Below are 21,612 nucleotides of genomic sequence, written 5' to 3' on the forward strand. Positions count from 1 at the left end.
AATCTGTTAACAATCCTTCAAAAAAAATATGGGATCTTTCAAGTCTTTCTGGATTTTTCCTATAGAATAAAATTCTAAGTAAAAATGCCTTGTGCCATAGACATATAAATGTATATATAAGCATATTTAGACAGGTATACTGGATTAAATATTAGCATAACTGGGTATTTTAGAACTGCTTTGTATAACCACTTAATAACTGTGTTGATGATATTATAATAAAACTATAAATTCCAAATTCTAATTTCATTACCAAAATGGCAAACATAAGTTATATATATGTTTTAAATTGTTTTCTGAAATATATCACCTTATCAAGGGCTTACTGATCATATGTCAGTTATATTTTGTAATTTTGAAAAAAACATTTTGAATACTTTTTTTTTTTTGAATATGGAACACTACACAAATTTGCGTGTCATCCTTGTGCAGGGGCCATGCTAATCTTCTTTGTACCGTTCCAATTTTTGTATATGTGCTGCCGAAGCGAGCACTTGAATAATTTTAATCAAAAATATTTCTTTGGCTAGGGAAATTGAACAAGGGTTTATGGGCTTGCATTGCAAGCTGTCGGTCACAGTTAGATGCTAGGCACCATATTTGGTCCTTGAGTACCCTCAGGAATGCACGGAGTACAGAACCAGAAGTAAGCCTCATACACTCTAAGTAATCCCAAGATAGTTACCTCATTTGAGTTTAATCTATCATTTTTATTTATAGACACTTTTCAGATATGTATTAACTCACCTAACCAACAAATACCATTGTGTTATTACAAATAAGGTTGGCTAGGAATTATAGCATTCTTTTTTTTTTTACATTAATGATCAAGTAACAAAGCTATCTATACCTGTGTCTCTAAAATAGATTGAAAGCACATGAAATTGAGCTCATATTTTATAAAGTTGTATTATTGGTAGAATTATTATGATAATACTTGTGGCACTAGGAAAGTTGTCAGGAATCAGAGAGGAGAGAACATGGGGTCAGGTGCTAAAATTTTAGGGCATCCAGGAAACAAAATGGTTTCCCCTCACATATTTAGGATTTCTTCCCTTTTTAATTGAAACTGTCTCCTTATGCTTAAAATAAAGAATAATTGATATAATTATAATTGTTACAAAGCCTTTGAGGTTTATTTATGGTGATCCAAAGTAGGAAGAGGAAGAATGGGCCAGGGTCATATTCATATGTATATTAGCACGAAAAAAACTATACTGAATTAAAATACCTTAGATCTTATGATATCCTAACATATAGCCAAAAAATTCAAATTTCCTGAAAAATAGTAACCAAAGTTGCTTTTCTAGGCATATTTGGATGGTAGCAAAAAATTGAATTGAGGTGGGGCTGGACAGATAGCATGGAGGTAATACGTTTGCCTTGCATGCAGAAGGTCAGTGGTTCAAATCCCGGCATCCCATATGGTCCCCGAGTCTACCAGGAGCGATTTCTGTATGTACAGCCAGGAGTAACCCCTGAGGATTGCCAGTGTGACACAAAAACAAAAACAAAAAATTAAAAAAAAAAAGAATTGAATTGAGGTGAAGATTAGAGTCTTGGAGGCAGAATTTCTATGGCACTGAGGTTCAAGTCTCTTTTGCCAATTAGATTGAAAAATAATAGAAAAACTTGTGGAAAGGATATTTGGAAGAAGAGATATCCTTGGCACTGAGAGAAAGAAAGAAATAGTCTGATGTATTGAATTATTTGATGAGATTTATGCACAAAATACAGACAGACCCCTGCACCCCAAAATTAAACTAATGCAGAGGTAAATGGAAACACTTCTTTTTTTTTCTTTTTTTTAAATATATTTTTTATTTAAGTAACATGATCATAGTTGGGTTACAGTCATAACCAGAACACCCCCCTTCACCAGTGTAACATTACCCCCTCTCCCCTTCCCATCACCTGCCTGTATTCGAGACAGGCATTCTACTACAGTTATTTGTTTTTAAGTTCAGTAAGTTTGTTTTTTTTTCCTTAAAGAATAAGAGTAAAAAAATATAGTAAAGGTGTGATAGTGGCAATCGCCGTTGTTTGCATAGGTCCAGAAAAATGGAGAAAATGGGAAAAAAATCATTGGCTTGATTACAAAAAGGCCTCACCCCAGAAGTTTATTGGCATAAGACTGACTCTGAGTTCCAGGCATACCAGTTCATCAAACCCGAGTCATTCTCCGTGGTCCCAGTGAAACTTTTTCACACTTTAGCTATTGTTGGTATCAGATTCTTATATTTAAAGACTCTGGATTCTGTGCATTTCTTTCATCGATGTCAGGCTGATGTGGAGCATCCTCTAGTTTCAGTATACCATTAAATGCGGAAGGATCTGCCCTGCATGCAGACTGTTGCTGAGTCGTCTGGGTGTTGGGAGCACTCTTTGGAGTAAGTCAATGACAAAGCAGTGGTAGGTCTTCTCTGGTAGAGGCTTGGATCCTGGTAATGTTATAGACAATTGTGGTTGTTTCCATAGATGGTATCCATTGTTCAGTTGTGTGGGGGCAATGCCCATTCTTCTGAGGCCTAAGCCAAATCATTATGCCAATGTTCAGGGTAAAAAGCCTAACTACATTACCAAATTTGTGTTCCCATCTCTATTAGATAAGAACTTGTTTGCATATGTATTATTTTTCCATTTTAATGTGCCTATGCAAAAGAGAAGCAATGCCACTTCTAAGTGCCAAAGAAGCTCTAGAAGAAAAGAAAGCTAAATTCAGTAATATGGGGTATTATGTTATATAATTTTGAAGAGTTCTGTAGGTAAAGATCATTGCAATTTATATAAAATTTTTAAGACAGCTCTTAGAAATATGGACGGCATCTAGGCATGTTGTATTCTATAGTGTAAACTCCATTAGTTTTATTTTTGTACAAAGGAAGGGACTTAAAGGGAACAAACTGAGAACCTCTTGTGGCACCAAAGTATCTGCTGAGTTCTATAAAATGAACATTAAAATGTATAAGCATGTTCTGTCCTTTCTGAATGGACTAAACCTCAGAGTACATTTTACTTTTAACTGATGTGCTCACCAAATCAGTGACTCTTATTTTTGTGATAGCTTTGGTGTATAAGATTTTATATCTCTTAGGAATTAAATTTCACTTCTCTTCTCAATAAATACATGTTACTCAGTAGCATTAAATGCTCAGTCTCCTAAAAACACTGTGCATTTGGTTATAATAACTGGGGTTATTCAATCTCCCTTCTGTTCTTCTGATAAATCTGTAGAAACAGAATTGCTAAGTTCCTTTCTTCAACCTCTTTCAGGGTTATTCACAAATACTTTCCTATTCTGTCTCTGGTCATCTTAATTCCTTGGTCAATTTGGTTATGTCCATTACTTTGATTTCTTTTATTCTTTTTAATTTGTCTTTAGGTCACACTTGGTGGTATTCGGTGTTTACTTCTGGTTCCATGCTCAGGAACCGCTATTAATGGTGTTTGTGGAGATTGTAAGAGGTGTTGGAGATTGAACCTGGTAGACCACTTCCAAGACAAGCACCCAACTTTCTGTACTATCTCTCCAGCCTCCTGATTGGGTTTCCTATAAAACACATAATTGTAAGATCACACTCTATTTATCATTCTTCTAAGTTTGCTTAGCATAACACTTCCAGAAACTTCTCTATTTATCAAAAGACAAGATTTTGTCTTTTATTACAACGGAGTAGTATTACTGTGTAAGCGTACAAATCTTATTTATGTAATAACTATTTTTGGGTATTTGGGTTCTGGATGGTTTTCAATTTTTTAAATCCTGTTTTTTGTGGTCTTCTGATAAATCTGTAGAAACAAAACTGCTGAGTTCCTTTCTTCAAGCTCTTTCAGGGTATCATTGCCAGTCCTGAGCATTTGCCTCTCACGGCCATTTCAGGTCTGTGTCTGGGTACAAACAGGGACCCTCAGTTTCTCCCATCAAATGCAACTGGAGCTGTCTGCAGGGCCTATTTCAGCCTCCTTCAGGGTTTTGCCACAGTTCTGATCTTTGACCACCTCGATGTCTGTCTAATATCCTTCTGTAATGTGTATATTACATAATGTCTATATCAAATATAGTCCTCCCCCGTGTTATATAAAACCCTTCCTTTCCTCCTTGCCACTTCACAAATCTTTTTTTATTCTGTCATTCTCTCTCCCCTGATCTATTAGTTCTTCCAGTTTAATCCTTTGTCCTCAGTTCTTAACTCCTGAGGAATCGGGCATTCACCCACACTCATCCCGACCAGCTGCCAACTAGCTCCCAAACAGCTCCCAAAGCAAAAAGACAGCTATCCAGCTTGCCTTATTTGCCTTAGCCCAGGAAGAAGCTGCCGCCAACGCTGCTGCTGATTTGCTTTAAGCAGCCCCCTTTTTCCCATGTCCCTTCACTGTTTTGCTCTCTACCTGATTCGGCTTTGGAGAGACACTCAGCTGGAGGAGATTTCCTGATCTATGACCGCTGGGAGCCGTTTTTACAAACTCCACAAGACCACATTGCAGGCTGAAGCTGTGCTCCAGATTTCATTTCCCTTAACTACTACAAAAGAATTAAAGGTGATATGTATATTTCTTTCGGATATTTCTTGAGATAAATTTCCTGAATAGGTAAAATTCTGATTGTGTATTTCCTTATGTGGTGTAGTTTTCCCAATCCCTTTGGGTTTTTTTTTTTGGGGGGGGGGATTTGTTTAGTAGGAAATTCAAGTAGATAAGGTATCTCTTGGGTTCTGAGGTATAGGAATTGTTTAGCTTGTTATTTTTTACCACTTGAACCAATAGTATCGTGTGACATTGTTCCTTTTTGCATAGGCACATTAAAATGGAGGGAATCATATATAGAAAGAAGTTCTAATCTAATATGAATAGGAACTCACGAATTTTATATTGCAGGGGGGGGGGCTTTTACCCTGGACATTTGTCACAGTAACTTGAATTAAGCTTCAGTTGATCAGACATCAGCTGTTCACCCCTAACCTTGGATCCCATCTTTAGAACTGGCACAGTTTTCTGCACCAGCACCTGAAATCAAACTTCTACCGAGGAAGGCTCTAATGCTGCCCTGACACCTACTTGCTCCAGAGTGGGTTCGTATGAAACCCTGATGACTTGGAAATAACAACTTGCTCTACAGGTAGGTTTCCCTGCATCACCAACTAACTGAGAAGAAACCAGAAGCTCCATGACACCCTGACTTTGGTATGGTATCTGTTCAAAAACCAAGATCTCTAATTACAAAAACCTGACTGCAACAACCATGATTGAGGATGAATTTTATTGGGATCATGAAGAAAGTCTTTGGAGTTAGATAACTTAGTATGCCTGGAGCCTGTAGTTGGTCTTTTTGCAGGATGCTTTATGGGTTGGGATTCCCTGTTTTTAAGCCAAAGGTTTTACCTTTTTATTTCCCCCAACTTTTGATATGCTTATGCAAAAACCCTGCCAGCTCCTTTTGTTTTCTTCTTTTTTCTTTTATTTTTCTTTTAAAAAGGAGCTCCTGTCTTTTTGATAAAACCTTAGGCCACTGATTACTTTGTGTTTACATCATATTTTTGAATTTTTCTATAAAATTAAGAAGTAAAGATAAATGAAAGGATGGGGGCGGGGCAGGGACCAAGTGGTCTTAGGTGCATTGGTGGAGGAAAAAACCAACAGAATTAAATAACTAAGCCCAAATCAACAACAATAGAATCATAAGACCTAACCTTTAACCATCTAATCTTAAACTGGCCTGTACTGGCAGGCCAGTGGGAAAAGCATGGTGGTATAGGATGTACCCTGGAGGGAGTGCATTGCTGGAGTATGGATCTCCATCCATACTACTGGTGGAAATGGCTTTGTATATCTGAATTTCAAATATGAAGTTCTTTGTAGATCACAATAGTTTCAATAAAATAAAATTTAAAAAAGAAACAAAATTGCTGAATTATATGGTAGGTCTAATTTTACTATATTGAAATATATATACACACATTTTTCCTAAAGACTGAGCCAATTTACATTCCCACCAACAGTGTCTGAGAACTCTTTTTCTCCACACTCCACAAGTACTTATTATTGCTCATAGATGCAGGTGATACCTCATTATCGCTTTGTTTTGAATTTTAAATTTCCCTGTATAGAAGCTTCTCTTATTTGGAAAAATGAAACGGAGATACTAATTTTCTCTTACTAAATTTTAAAGGATTTCTTTATCAGAGAATAATGTTTATGAACATGCATTGAACATTCCTTTTATATAAATAAGCAAGGTATATAGTAATAGGTGGATAAAATATATAGCATGATATGCTACTTAAAGTAGTAGGATTGACAATATATTTATATTTTCAGATTATAGGAAGAAAAAAGATAATCATGATAGCCCAGATATGTTTTTTGTCTCATGCTTTTTCTTTCAGACCTTTAAGATGTATTACTTTTAACGTATTTTGTGTCCTTTGAAATGCAGAAGAATACTTCCTCTTAAATATTCTAATCACCAACTTCTATAGCACACCCTCTTTTCTTTGAAATATGTGTTTAAGAAAGAATATATGCTATTCAGAGTGGGAATAAGCTAGCAAAAGACTTATAGACAAGCAAATGAGATATGTGTTTAAAGGAGAACATAGGCTTCAAGAGAGAGCAGAATTTTATGCTTTAACCATCATTTTCATCCTTGTTGCTAACTACTTAACAACAGCTAATGCAGCCCTCCATTTTATTAATGGAAGCATAATGCCCAAAACACAAGTGTTAATAGTCCCTTTCTACCCTGGACTGGGCAGACCACATGTAGATGACTGTGTTCATTCTCAGAAACACATTTTATAAGGGTCATTGACAAATGGAATTACATTTGTTCAAAGGAGGATTATCAGGATGGTGAATGCAAAATGAGAGGCATTAAAGAAATTGAAGGTGTTTAACCTTGAGACGAAAGGGCCTAGAATGAAATGGGGAGATGTGATGGATCCCATCAATTATCTGAAGTATTGTCATGTGGAAGTGGCATTAGGCTTGTTCCAAGTAGCTTGACCATTAGGTGGAAGTTAATGGGAATTAAGTTGTTACTCAATCTAAGTGAACTTCCTAACAAGGAAGACTGCCTGAATTTTTAACAAGCTCTATGTTACCCATATTTGAGAATATTCAAGCAGAGATTGGAGTACCATCAGGCAGATGTGCTTAATTGGAAGATAAGTCAAATTGGCTAGAGGTACAGACTCTCATATCTTGAAAACCCAGGAGTGTTAGTGACAGGAAACAGAGTTAAAATAGAGGACAGGGCATGCAGTAAGTAAAAATTTATGTCCTCCTATGCCCACTTGCTTACTCTTAGCTATTTGAAGGCATTCATGATATTTATGCAACATCCAGCATATAAAATATAGAATATACATAAAACACACTATAAGGAAGTGAAATTCAGACCATATCGGATCGTGATCTATAGTCTACATTACTTCAATGCACCCTTCTGTATCTATGACACAGAAAGATCTAGAATGATGATTCTATGTCCCAGGGGCATGTGATATTTTTTAATTTAATGATAAAAGTAAAATCTTTTTGTATTAATTTACACTAAAACGGATACTTTGCTTTTGGGTTTTATGTTTATTTGGGGGTTACTTCCAGCTCTGTGTTTTTGGGTCAATTTCTTGGATACTTTTAGGATGTTCTGGTGCTTAGGATAGAATCCAGGTCTCCTGCATGCAAACATTGTTGAACTTGTTGAGCAATCTCTCTCATTCCTGATATTTTATGAGTTTAAAGGAAAAAACGCAATTTTACAAGTCAACATTAATTTCTAGTTTTTCTCACTAATATTAAGCTCTAGATAAATCTGAAGCAGACTTCTAATGACATCATCAATCAGATGGCAAGTAAATGAAATATTTAATAATTGAATATTGAGTTGGATTTTCTCCATAAAAAATCCAGGTGAATTCATGCCCCCTAGTTCTTTTTATAGTAAATACTTTTCTTATAATATTGCACAAATTAGGTGAAAATTATAAGATTTGAATGAACACCCCTTTAGCTACATAGAAAAATTAAGTTATTCTTTAATAGTCAAAAGTAAATGTTTTACATGTTATAGCATTTTTAATTATATTTTCATTTATTGGTCATATTATTAACCAAAAAATGTTACTATTTGTTCAAATACTTTATGTGGAGCTACATTCTTAACTTGATTTTTAAAAATATGACTATTTAAGGTCTCTGTCGAATAGATATGTTGGATTGATACACTTGCATGTTGAATCTGGGGGAAATTATATTCTAGAATACAAATTACTCTCTGATACTAGTAATTGATCATGAAAAAGGAGAAAATATTTATAAGTGGAAGGGGTCCTTTTGAGTTTAGCTTTGGGCTTATTTTTCATTTTGTTTTCTTGATGTTTTTGTGGGATCCCTATATGTCTAGTTATAAATTGACAATTGGAGTGGTCATAATGACAAACACCCAAAAAGCTGGATGGAAATTGAAGTACAATCTTGTATTTGTTTTTCCAAACACATGACTTTGTGCTGCAGCTCTAATTTTGGACCCTTTAATGAAACAACATTTTCATAGACAGCAATAAGTAGATCAGATACAGTAGAACTGTGGTTTAATCTTAAATTTTGGAGCCCTGATACAAAATAGCTCCATCCAAGTGGCCTTTTATCTGGAGACTGCAGACAATAAATTGACTTCATATTGCCCAAGAAAGATTTTCACTAGCTCTACATTTTGACAACTGAGAGCTATTGTAAAACAAGAGGGCGAATCTACCCACATTAAAAGGCAGGTCATGGAGACTGGAATTAGTTGTCATTCCAGTGCAATGGGTATGACCTTTCAGACATCTGACCAGGGGTTTAATCCTCAACATCCCATAAAATCCCCTAAGCATACCAGGAATGATGCCTGAGCTCAAAGTGAGAAACTATTGAGCATAACTGGTGTTCCCTTCCATGAGAGAGAGAGAGAGAGACAGAGAGACAGAGAGAGAGAGAGAGACAGAGACAGAGTGAGAGAGACAGAGAGAGACAGAGAGAGTGACAGAGAGAGAAAGAGAGAGAGAATTAGGATGTTGATCTTTCTTTAATGAAGTTCACAAGAAGAGTTAAAGACATACTGAGAATCTGCAATAGTTAATGCGAGGTAACAGTTACTTAGGATCGCAAGTATCCAAGAAAAGATCAATAGATTAATAAACTGGCATATCTACACAACAGAATACTCTATCACTTTCAGGAAAAAATGAAGTCAGGAAATTTTGTGATACATGGATGTACATGGAGAATATCATGCAGAGTGAAATATTTGAGAGTTAGACAGAATAATCCCACTCATTTTTAGGATATGAAAAACATTGCAGAATACCCAAAGACATTAGAATCAAAATAGCCAGGACTAGTGTCTTAAATTGCCACAATGGAAGAGAGTAATGCGTCAGAGAAGGGATCATTATGACAATGAAATTGGGAAGTGCTCACACGGGAAAAACTCAATGTTCAAAGGAGGTAAAGAAATATGAAGCCCAGAGCCGGATTGATAGCATGGAGCTAAAGCATTTGCCGTGCATGCAGAAGGTCGGTGGTTCAAATCCTGGCATTCCATATGGTCCCCTGAGCCTGCCAGGAGCGATTTCTGAGCTTAGAGCCACAAGTTACCCCTGAGCGCTGCTTGGTGTGACCCAAATATATATATATATATATATATATATATATATATATATATATATATATATATATATGTTATATATATTAACCCAACAATAATCATGGTGCTTAAATAAAGATTTCATATTTAAAAAAAGAAATATACAGGATATCCTTTTGTTGAAATGTTGCAAATCACATTTCCTAAATGGAAAAAAGTAAAAGGAGAAGTGTCTACCATAGAGCAGCGTTTTTCAACCACTGTGCCACGACACATGTGAGATATTGTCTGGTGCACCGTGGAAAACATTCCAATTTCATCTGTAACATGTGTCTTTGACTCACAAATAAACCAATCATTACATTATTTCATAATAAAGCTATTATAAAATAATTTCTTTGTGTTTATTTGATTCCTATTCATGAGAATTACTTTATATATAGTCAATATAGGCACCGAGTTTAATTTTTTTTTTTTGGTATTTAAATTTTTTTTTATATTTTTTTTATTTATTTTTGATCATAGTGGCTTACATATTGTTGACAATGATATTTTAGGTACATATTTACATAAAATCAGGGGGAATTCCCATCACCAAATTGTCCTCCCTACACCTCCGTTTTTGTCCTACCACCCATATCCTCTTCCCTCACCCCCAGGGTAGCTAGGATGTGTGGTTTCCTCTGTATCTAGCCTACTGCACAGTAGTCTTGCACCTCTTTGGTCCTGGTGTCTCCCTTGTTTCCCCCTCTAATTGGGGGGGCAGGACTAGCTAGTTCAGGTTACGTGGTTTTGTTTAAAGGAGAGAAAAGTAATAAACTGGGGTAAAAGTCTAATACGCCAAAAATAAGTGGAATTCTTCCAGAGGTTTTCAACATCGGTTTGAGAAATGAAGGAGAGAAAAACGGTGAAACATTCCACCAGTACAAAAAGAAGTGTCAAATATCCCGTGAGGGCTCCAACAATAAGCACAAGCACCAAAAACAAAACAAAACAAAACAAACAAAAAAACAAAAAAAAATAAAAACCCACAAAAATAAACACAAAACAAGCAAACAAACAAACAAAAAAATGTCATGGTCTTGATATAGGAAACATGGCATAGCATACAAAGGAAGAACAGAAAGGAAGAGAAAGAATAAGTATAACTGGGGACAACTTCAATTATCACACCCAAACAGAGAAATTGACCAAAAATAGATGGGTAAATAAAAATAATAATAATAAATGAAAATAAAATAATATATATATATATATAAAAATAATGATTTGTGCTTTTTTTTTCCCTCCTGCCCAGGCACAGTAAATATTGGGGTCATTCGAAAAGGAATTCACTTGGCCTAAGAGATATGGGGTTTCTCCGCCCTTGGAGTGTATTGTCATGGGATCAACTATAGACTCTGTTCAGGATCACTTACTCTCCTGGTGGTGCTTTTGTGGTGTTTGTAAGACCTCTGCTCTGTCCTGGGTGATACTATCAGGCCTCTGTGACTAGGGATCTCAGTATCTGCACAGATCCTGCGGTGGGAGTTATGATGAAGTCAGTCTTTGTGGTTCTAGAAGTTCTGTTCCATCATTGTCATTTTAATTCATCTTCTGTGGTTGGTGATCTTGGTCTTTGCACTGAAGCTAGGATGGCACCTAGGACAGTGTCTTTCTTTGTGCTTCCAGAAGCCCCATTCCATTACAATGGTCTCTGCCAGACCTTTGAATCTGGGGATCATGTTCATTGTGCAGATCGTAGTTGAAACCCTAGGTTAGGGCTTTTTTATTGGTCCCAAGCTGTATACAGTCTGGTCATGGTTCTAGCAGCAGTCATCTGTAACTCGAAATCTTGGCTTTTGGGCCTTCCAAAGGGTGACAAGTCTTCTGATTTTGTCTTGTCGTTAGCTAGAAAGGTTGGATAACCTTCACTTAGGTCAAGTTGTTCCCATTTTCTTCGTTGTCAGGATGTCATATTAGAGCTGGCATTTGTTGGTGGCCTCGCAGTATTGCGGCTGTCCCGGGTGGGATTTGTTTCCTGTAGCAGTTGTGAAGAACTGTGCCGTTCCTGTGTCTGGGATCCAGGGTTCAAGGCTGGATTGATGGTATCTAAACACCTGAGGTCTAAGTTAATTCCACATGACATATTTTCAAGGTAGGAGATATCCCTCTATTGTAAACAACTATGAGTTCCTATCTCTAATAGATAAGAGCTCTCTTTTTTTTTGATTATATATATATATATATATATATATATATATATATATATATATATATATATATATGTAAGAATCTCCCTTTATTTTAGTGTGCCTTTGCAGGGGGAAATGGTGCTACCTTATATTGTTGGTGCATTTGGGGGTGGTCAAAAGGGGAAAACAGAAACAGGTTACATACCCAAAAAAAAAAAAAGATGAAAAAAATAATAAATAAAAAAAATAGGTATCAAAAATGTATGTGCTTACATATGTATATGTAGGCCAGATTTTTTTTTAAATGAGGTAGCAAAGTATTTAAAGGGCCAAAGTGATGCATATGACTATCTTACATTTGGGGAAAAGCGGGTAAAGAGGTGGTGTGATACAGTTCTTATGCTTATGTTGGAAATACAGGTTTTCCCATTGTCTTTTTGGTTTTTCTTGTGGTGTGTGGGTCCCCAGGCATCTTTCCATCCCATCCCCAGATCTTCTTCAGAGTGGCAAAAGATTTGTGGCAGGGAGGTCCTGGAAGGGTTCTTGCATTGAGGATACTTTTAGACCTAAGTCCGGTTTCAGGTAACAGTCCACGTTAGGGGGAGTTGGTGGGGAGGGCCTCGCAGCATGGATCCGCAGGGGAGTTGGCTGCCTTTTCATGCAGGAGACGAGATGTGGGTTTGACTGGGTGTCCTCTCGACTGGGTGCTGGGTAATGGTTCGTTGGGGTAGGAGGTCAATCTTGATGCCTAATAGATTAAGGACTGAGGGTGGAGAGTTTTAATATGGCGGGAGGTCTGTATGGGATTGAGGGGTGAAGGGATAGTTGGATTTCCAGAGGGGGAGAAGGGGAAGGTATATGGAAGGGGTAGGAAGGGAGAAAAGAGAAAATACTTTAGAAGGAAAGGGAGAAGATAAATGGTAAAAAGTAAAGAGAAGAGTAGAAAAGAGAAAAAGAAAAAATAAAGAAGAGAAGAAAAAAAAAGAAGATAGAAAATAAAAAAGAAAGTAGTGAGAAGAGAGGAGAGAATAGCAGGGGAATGCTAGTTTGCCTGAATTTGTTCACAGAATAGAGCGTGTAGTTTAAGTCTGTAAGTCTCGGTTACTGCTTTGGTGGTCTGACTGGTCACGTGCTTCAGTTCCTAAAAGAAGGTGTAACCTAGAGATAAAATGTATGTTAAAGAGTTTTCTCGGGGCCATCTCATATTGCAAGCTAGGTATGGTATCTCATGTGGTATTCCGCGCTGCCATCTTAGTTTATCCGCCATTTGTATTCAAGGATGCCTGTGGATATAAAAGCTGAGAGGTTATTTTAAATATTATAAGATAAAGACAATAAAATGTAGTGTTATGGGATGATTCCATTGCAGACAGTGATTTTCCGTGGTGTTCTTTACCTGTGTTCCTGAATACTTTCTCTAAATGATTGTTGTGGGCCTTTGTCGTGGAAGGTTGATTACATACCTATTCTCTCTACGGTGCAGTTTTTGGTGTTGCTGCTTTCTTTGTGGAATAATGTGTAGTCAAGAGTTTGCGTTGTTCCTTTTTCAAGTACTTTGGGGACTGCTCCTGAGTATATGTTGACTATTGCAGTGTTTAGAGTTTCTACCCTGTTAAACCATGTTATTTGATTGTTGAGTATCAGTTGTGTATAAGATGTGTGTTCTGGGTGCTTCAGAATAGTGCTACCATTCTGTGTTTCTCTTTTGTCTTCTGACTTACTTTGTTTAATATAATATGATCTAGGTCCATCCATGTTGCTGCAAAGTCTGTGATTGTATCATTTCTGACTGCCGTGTAATATTCCATTGTGTATATATACCACATCTTAATGATCCATTCATCTGTTGTTGGACATCGAGGTTGGTTCCAAGACTTGGCTATTACACTGAGTGCTGCGATAAATAGTGGGGTGCACATATATTTTGGAATGAATGTCCTTCCCACTTGGGGTTATATACCTAGGAGAGCAATTGCTGGGTCAAATGGCAGCTCAATTCTGAGTTCTTTGAGTACTCTCCAGACTGTTCTCCATAGGTGTTGGACAAGGGGGCATTCCCACCAGCAGTGTATGAGAGTTCCTTTCATACCGCATCCCCGCCAACAGAGATTGTTCCCATTATTTTTAATGTGAGCCATCCTCACTGGTGTCAGGTGGTATCTCATTGTTGTCTTGATTTGGATCTCTCTGATGATGAGTGAAGGTGAACATGTTTTCATGTGTTTGTTGGCCATCCTTTTGTCTTCCTCAGAGAAGTGTCTATTCATTTCATCTCCCCATTTTTTATGGCTTTATTCGGTTTTGGGGGGCTCAGCTTTCTGAGTGCTTTGTATGTTCTAGATATCAGCCCTTTATCTGATATGTCGAGTGAAAAGATTTTTTCCCATTCTGTTAACTGTCTTCTTGCATTAAGTAGGGTTTCTTTCACCATGCAGAAGCTTTTTAGTTTGATGTAGTCCCATTTGTTTATGTTTGTTGCTAAAGTTCTTGCCAATGGTGCTCCATTCTCGAAGACCTTTTTGATATATAGGTCTTCGAGTGTTCTGCCTATTTTATTCTCAATAAACTTTATAGATTCGGGTCTGATTTCAAGGTCTTTGATCCATTTTGAGTTGACTTTTGTATAAGGGGTGAGGTATGGGTTGATCTTCACTTTTGTACATGTGGTTTTCCAGTTGTACCAACACCATTTGTTGAATAGACTTTCTTTGTTCCATTTCAGGTTCTTGCCTCTTTTATCGAATATTAGTTGGCTGTATATCTGGGGGTTTATGTCAGGGAATTCTGTTCTGACCCACTGGTCTGAGGTCCTGTCTCTGTTCCAGTACCATGCTGTTTTGATTACTATGGCTTTATAGTATAGTTTCAAGTTAGGTAAGGAGATGCCACCCAGCTTCTTGTTTTTCAGTATTTGTTTGGCTATCCTGGGTCTTTTGTGGTTCCAGATGAATTTTGTGATTGATTGTTCTATTTCTTTAAAGAATGGTGTCTGGATTTGGATAGGGATTGCATTAAATCTATATAGAAGTTTGGGTAGGATAGTCATTTTGACTATGTTAATTCTACCTATCCATGAGCATGGGATGTTCTTCCATTTCTTTAGATCTTCTTCAATTTCTTTCTGAAGTGTTTTGAAGTTTTCCTGGTATAGGTCTTTCACTTCCCTTGTAAGGTTGATTCCTAGGTACCTGATATTTTTTGATACTATTTTAAATGGAATTGTATTTTTAATCTCTCTCTCCTCGACTTCGTGATTTGTATATAGAAACGCTACTGTCTTTTGTGTGTTGACTTTGTATCCAGCCACTTTGCTGTATTGGTTAATTGTTTCTAGGAGTTTTACTGTGGACTGTTTAGGGTTTTCAATGTAAATCATCATATCGTCTGCAAATAGAGATAGTTTGTGTTCCTCTTTCCCAATTTGGATTCCTTTGATTCCCTTCTCTTGTCGGATTGCTATTGCTAGGACTTCTAAGGTTATATTGAATAGGAGTGGAGAGAGTGGACAGCCTTGCCTAGTTCCTGACCTTAGTGGGAATGTTTCTAGTTTCTCACCATTAAGTATAATGTTGGCTGTTGGCTTTTCATAGATAGCTGTAACTATCTTGAGGAAGGTTCCTTCTAAGCCTATTTTACTGAGTGTCTTTAACATGAAAGGGTGCTGGATTTTGTCAAATGCCTTCTCTGCATCGATTGATACGATCATGTGGTTTTTATCTTTCTTGTTGTTGATGTGATGTATAATGTTGATTGATTTGCGTATGTTGAACCAACCTTGCATTCCTGGTATAAATCCCACCTGGTCATGATGTATTATCTTTTTTATAAAGTGCTGGATTCGGTTTGCTAAGATTTTGTTGAGTATCTTTGCATCTATGTTCATTAGTGAGATTGGTCTGTAGTTTTCTTTCTTGGTGATGTCTTTGCCATCTTTGGGAACGAGTGTGATATTTGCCTCATAGAAGGAGTTAGGGAGGATTCCTGTTTTTTCTATGGTTTGGAAGAGCCTATGGAGAAGTGGTAGTAAGTCTTCTTGGAAAGCTTGATAGAATTCACCTGTAAATCCATCTGGACCTGGGCTTTTGTTCTTAGGGAGTTTTTTAATTACATCTTCAATTTCCTCTGAGGTGATTGGTCTGTTTAGGCTTTCTAGATCTTCCGTTTCCAGTCTTGGAAGAGGGTTTTTTTCCAAGAATCTGTCGATTTCTTCTGGGTTCTCTAGCCTGGTGGAGTATAGTTGTTCATAATATGATCTCATGATATGTTGTATTTCTTGGGGTTCTGTTGTAATCTCTCCCCTTTCATTAGTGATCCTATTGATTTGGGTGTTTTCCCTCTTTTTTTTGGTGAGTTTTGCCAGCGGTTTGTCTATCTTGTTTATTTTTTCAAAAAACCAACTTCTGGTCTCATTGATTTTTTGTATTGTTTTCTTGGTTTCGATGTTGTTTATTTCTGCTCTGGTTTTTATTATTTCTTGCCGTCTGGTTGTGGTTGGATTTCTCTGTTGCTGTTGTTCCAATTCTTTGAGGTGATCTTTTAAACTGTTGGTTTTGTTATTTTCCTGCTTCTTGACATAGGCCTATATTGCTATGAGTTTCCCCCTAATTACTGCTTTTGCTGTGTCCCACAGATTTTGACATGTTGTCTCTTCGTTGTCATTTGTCTCAAGGAATCTTTTTATTTCTTCCTTGAGTTGTTCTTTGATCCAGCTGTTGTTGAGCAGCATGTTGTTTAATCTCCAGGTATTAGTTTTTCTCCATTGCTTCTTCTTGACGTCAATTTTGAGTTCTGTTGCATAGTGATCTGAAAGGGTACTTCTAATGATCCTTACCTTTGTGGTCTTATATAGGTTGGCTTTGTATCCTAAGACATGGTCTATTCTGGAGAAGGTTCCATGTGGACTTGAGAAGAATGTGTATTCTGCTTTCTGGGGATGTAGGGCTCTATATAAGTCTGTTAGCCCCAAATCTTCTAATTTTTCATTTAGAGCTCTTATTTCTTTGCTATTTTTCTGTTTGGTGGATCTATCCAGTGGTGATAGTGGAGTATTGAGGTCCCCTACTACTATCACATTTCCCTTCATGTGTTTCTCCAGGTTTACGAGCAGTTGCCTCACATATGTTGCTGACTCTACATTAGGTGCATAGATATTGACCAGGGTTAGTGTTTCTTGATCTAATGTTCCCCTGATCAGTAAGTAGTGGCCCTCTTTGTCTCTGATCACTTTCTTGATGTTGAATGCAATTTGGTCTGATATAAGAATGGCTGTCCCTGCTCTTTTTTGTTTTCCATTGGCCTGAATAATTACTTTCCATCCTTTTATTCTAAGCCTGTGCTTATCCTGTAGTTTTAGGTGTGTTTCTTGTAGACAGCAGAAGTCTGGTTTATTTTTCCTAATCCAGTTCTCTACTATGTGTCTTTTAATTGGGGAGTTTAGTCCATTAACATTTAGGGAGATTATTGAGAGAGATGACTGTTGTGCAGTTGTGTTGTGTAGGGTGGTTTTTGTTACAATCGGGGGTTTGGATTGTGTAATTCATCTCTGAGCAGGTCATTTAGGATTGGTTTAGTTTGCACAAATAGTTCAAGCTCGTTCTTGTTTGAGAATGTTTTTAGTCTATCCTCCCATATGAATGATAATTTTGCTGGGTATTGGACCCTAGGTTGGAAGTTTCTTTCTTTCAGTCGTTTAAATATGTCATTCCACTGTCGTCTTGCTTGAATTATTTCGAATGGGAGATCTGGTTTGATTCTTATGTCCCTACCTTTGTACTTGAGATTTTTTTTCTCTCTTATTGCTTTAAGGAGTTCCTCTTTCTCTTTATTTTTTGCCATTTGGATTACTATATGTCTTGGAGTTGTTTTATTAGGGTCTATTTTATTAGGGACTCTTTTCACTTCCTGGATTGGCATTGAGGTTTCTTTCCAGAGGGAGGGGAAGTTCTCTGCTATTATCTCTCTGACTACCTGTTCTTCCCCTTTCCCTATTTCCTCCCCTTCTGGTATACCCACAATTCTTAGATTGTTTCTTTTGTCCTTGTTCATTAGATACTGGACTTTTCCTTCCAGTGCTTTGCCTTTTATTTCCTTGTTGGTTTCTTGATCATTTTTTGTTTGCAGTTTTCCTTCGAGTTCTTCAATGTGTCTCTCTAACTCTGTGTTTCTGCTTGTAAGGCTTGTTACTTTGTCTTTTAATTCCTTCATTTCTTTTTGTATGGACTCTCTCATGTTCTTTAACATTTCTTCTTCAATTTGGCTGATTCGTTCATCCATAGATTTCTTATACTCGGTAGCTAAGGTTTCTTTCATTTGTTTTATTAATTCTTGCATTTCCTTCCTCATTGCTGCTTTTAGGTCACCTTCCCATGGATCTGTGCGTTTTGGCGGACTTGGAAACTTGATAGGGTCTGTCTCTGTATTTTCAGATGTTAGGGTTCTCTTTGATTTCCCCATATTTCTTTGCGTCTATTGGTATGCTTTGGAATACACCCACGTGGAATGGTCCCAGGGGAATGCACTCTTTCTGGGCACTGGTGCGGGGGGGTCGTGGATGCGGGGATCCCTATGCCCCAGGTGGAGTGGCCTCTGGGCACTGCACTCACTTTAGGGAGAAGCACGCAGACTGTGGGGCACAGAGGTCTCTGAATGCCCACCTTTTTTTTCCCAATTTTATGGGTTCTTGATTATTTAAGAAATTTTGGTGTTAGGCCTGAACTGGCTATACCTATAAGTTGTGTTAGGCTATATTCGCGCGAACGCTATTGCGTTCGCGCGGTTCACACGGGCTGCGTCTTTGGACGGGGTCTCCCTAGCTGGGGGGAGCTTCAGCAAGTCGCCGGGGGCGGGGCCAGGCTACTCGCGCAGGCAGCGTTTTTGGGCGGGGGTCTCCCTACCTGAGCAGCACGGAAGGAAGTCCCCTGGGGCAGAGCCAAACTGCTCGCGCTGGCTGCGTCTTTGGACGGGGTCTCCCTAGCTGGGGGGAACTTCAGCAAGTCGCCGGGGGCGGGGCCAGGCTACTCGCGCAGGCAGCGTGTTTGGGCGGGGGTCTCCCTACCTGAGCAGCACGGAAGGAAGTCCCCTGGGGCAGAGCCAAACTGCTCGCGCGGGCTGCGTCTTTGGACGGGGTCTCCCTCGAGTTTAATTTTTTTTAACATTTTCGAATGGCGGTGTACCTCGTGAATTTTTTTCATGAAAAAAAGTGTGCCTTTGCACAAATAGGTTGAAAAACACTGCCATCGAGGACATTGGTGGCTAGAAGTGTACACTTATGAAGAGATGGGTGCCAGAACATTGCGTCACTGAAACTCAATCATGAGCAACTTTGTGTCTCATGGTTAAATTTTAAAAAATAATTTAAAAAAAGAAAACAAAAGATTCACGTTGGATTAGAAAAGAAAAGAGAGTAGTAAAGTTAGAGACAAGCTTCTCCAGAAAACAATGTTGCATGGAATATAAACTAGCACAAGTTTTATAAAAAAACAAAATAACAAAAGAAGTTTAGTAACAAAATTATTTTGCATGGTTAATATGTCCAAGCATGCTGTTTATGTACTTATGAATATATTATACCAAAATTATGAGCATTTCTAGATATTTTATTTTTATTCAAAGATCCTTTTAGCTCCTGAATCTACTCCACAGAATTATTTCTATTGAAATATATGCATTTAAATATATATATTTAAAAGTTTACTGTTACATTATTAATAATAGTCAATATTAAGACAGTACCTAAATAGCCAGGAAGAAAATAAGAATTATAGTACAAAAATAAGTGAGGTTTTTATACAGCCTTTATAAAAGAAGACATTTTCTGTATTGATGACCAGTTTTCTTCTTTTAATACATTACTTTTTGCTGATGTTTCATGTTATCACTTAATCTTATTTTAAAGTAAAATTAATTTATATTTGAGACTGTTATTATTTATTACTGAGTCTTTCCTATTAGAATTAGACTAATTTCATCAAAGTGTAGGTAACCTTTAATTTCTTCATATTTTATATTTTATTATACTATGGAACAGCTACCCCTTTCCTATAATATCTTGTAAGAGCTAGTCTAAAAACCACATGATTCTGTTGGTGGCTTTGATCCTTTTTTAATTGCTTTTAAATTTTGTTTTGTAGTGAAAAGAAGAGCAGAGAAGAAAACTGAACATGTGTTGGTTTGGAAGAAAGTTGCTTTTCACCTCCAGGTGAATGGAATATTGTGAGATCATTCTAAGAATGTGAACAAACTTCCTTTCAAAGAGCACTGTAGGGCCAAATGGGCACCTCTAACAATAGGGGATTTAGAGCTTCAGAAGAATAGGGGAAGAGGTTTTCTGGTGATCAAAGGAATCTTCAATTTGGGCAACACCTGCAGTCTCCAGATAAAAGGCCGCTTGGATGGAGCTATTTTGTATCAGGGCTCCAAAATTTACGATTAAACCACAGTTCTACAGTATCTGATCTACTTGATGCTATCTATGAAAATATTGTTTCATTTAAAGGGTTCAAAATTAGAGCTGCAGCACAAAGTCATGTCTTTGGAAAAACAAATACAAGATTGTACCTCAATTTTCATCCAGCTTTTTGGGTGTTTGTCATTATGGCCACTCCAAGAAGCAATTTTATTTACTACGTTGATCTGCCTTTTTAAAATCTGACCTTAGTAACATAGATATTCAACCTGTGGTTTTTTTTTTAATTATTATGTTTTTAAATTAGATTTTACAAAATCTCTAAAGATAATGTTGAATATTTTCCTAAACTTCTCTCAGATTCCACTAAATTTAATTAGGAGTAAATTTATATAAAAACTAGCATGGTAAAAATTGATAATTAAATTAAATGATATTCATATTTTATTTGATTTTTGTTAATGTGTGTTTTCTGTTCCAGGATCTGCATAGAGTTTACCAAGTTGCATTTATCTATTATATAGTTCTAGTCTCCTTTACTATATCAGTGTTTCTTAATTTTACTTGCTTTTCATGATTATGCAACTGTTAAAAGTATTGACTATATTTTTGTAACACGTGTTCACTTTGTCTAGACAAATTGGATTTATCTGTTACTTTTTCATACTTAGAATAAAAGTCTTGTAAACCCTCGCCAACAATGCCCTTTAGTTACACACATAATGTGTTCCCTAAGAGTTTAAAAGCTGAATATAGTACTCACTTCAGCAACACATATACAAAGCATATGCTTAAGCACAAAAATTTCCAATGAGGCAAGGTTACCTCACAAGTGGTGAGGTAATTAGGTTATAAAAGTAGATTATTGATTAAGATAAATTTTTGCTAAATACTTGACAAATACTAAAGTAGGAAAAGTATTTCTTTCCCATAAAAGTAAAACTAATGTTAGCAGATAATGTCTCCTAATTGTATATAGTGAAAGAGAGAAAATATTAGAGAAATGAAGGGCACTTCGTTATTTTTATGTAAAATTGTTTTACAAAATATGTAATTTTACATATGTAAAATATGTATTTTATACTTTAATATGTATTTTACATAATATGTAAAAGTATTTATGTAACATTATTTTTTATGGAAAATGTTGACCATAGTTCAAGTAACAAGGTTAGGGTAGTGCCTGAATTTATGAGCATTCTTTAAGAAAGAGATCAAGACAAACCTTAGAGAAACATAACTGTTCATACCAAAGCTTGGCTCCCACTTACCATAAACTTTAACTTTTCTTCTACTATAGAGTCATACCTGTGTTAAACATTCTGGTCTTTCTTATAAAATTGCATACTTACAAAGAACAGTCATAGATTTCAGAAAACTCCAAATCCAGAAGCCTAATTTTAAAC

The 21,612-nt window shown here is 36.8% G+C and overlaps 1 non-coding gene across 1 annotated transcript; it reads right to left on the minus strand.

Annotated features, from left to right (window-relative positions):
* Window positions 1-387: 387 nt before the first annotated feature.
* Window positions 388-494, minus strand: LOC126017031 (U6 spliceosomal RNA). Its single transcript, XR_007498708.1, has one exon. It is a non-coding gene; the product is annotated as a U6 spliceosomal RNA (small nuclear RNA).
* Window positions 495-21,612: the final 21,118 nt, after the last annotated feature.

Source organism: Suncus etruscus, chromosome 8 (assembly GCF_024139225.1).
Source record: "Suncus etruscus isolate mSunEtr1 chromosome 8, mSunEtr1.pri.cur, whole genome shotgun sequence".
Taxonomy (NCBI): Eukaryota; Metazoa; Chordata; class Mammalia; order Eulipotyphla; family Soricidae; genus Suncus; species Suncus etruscus.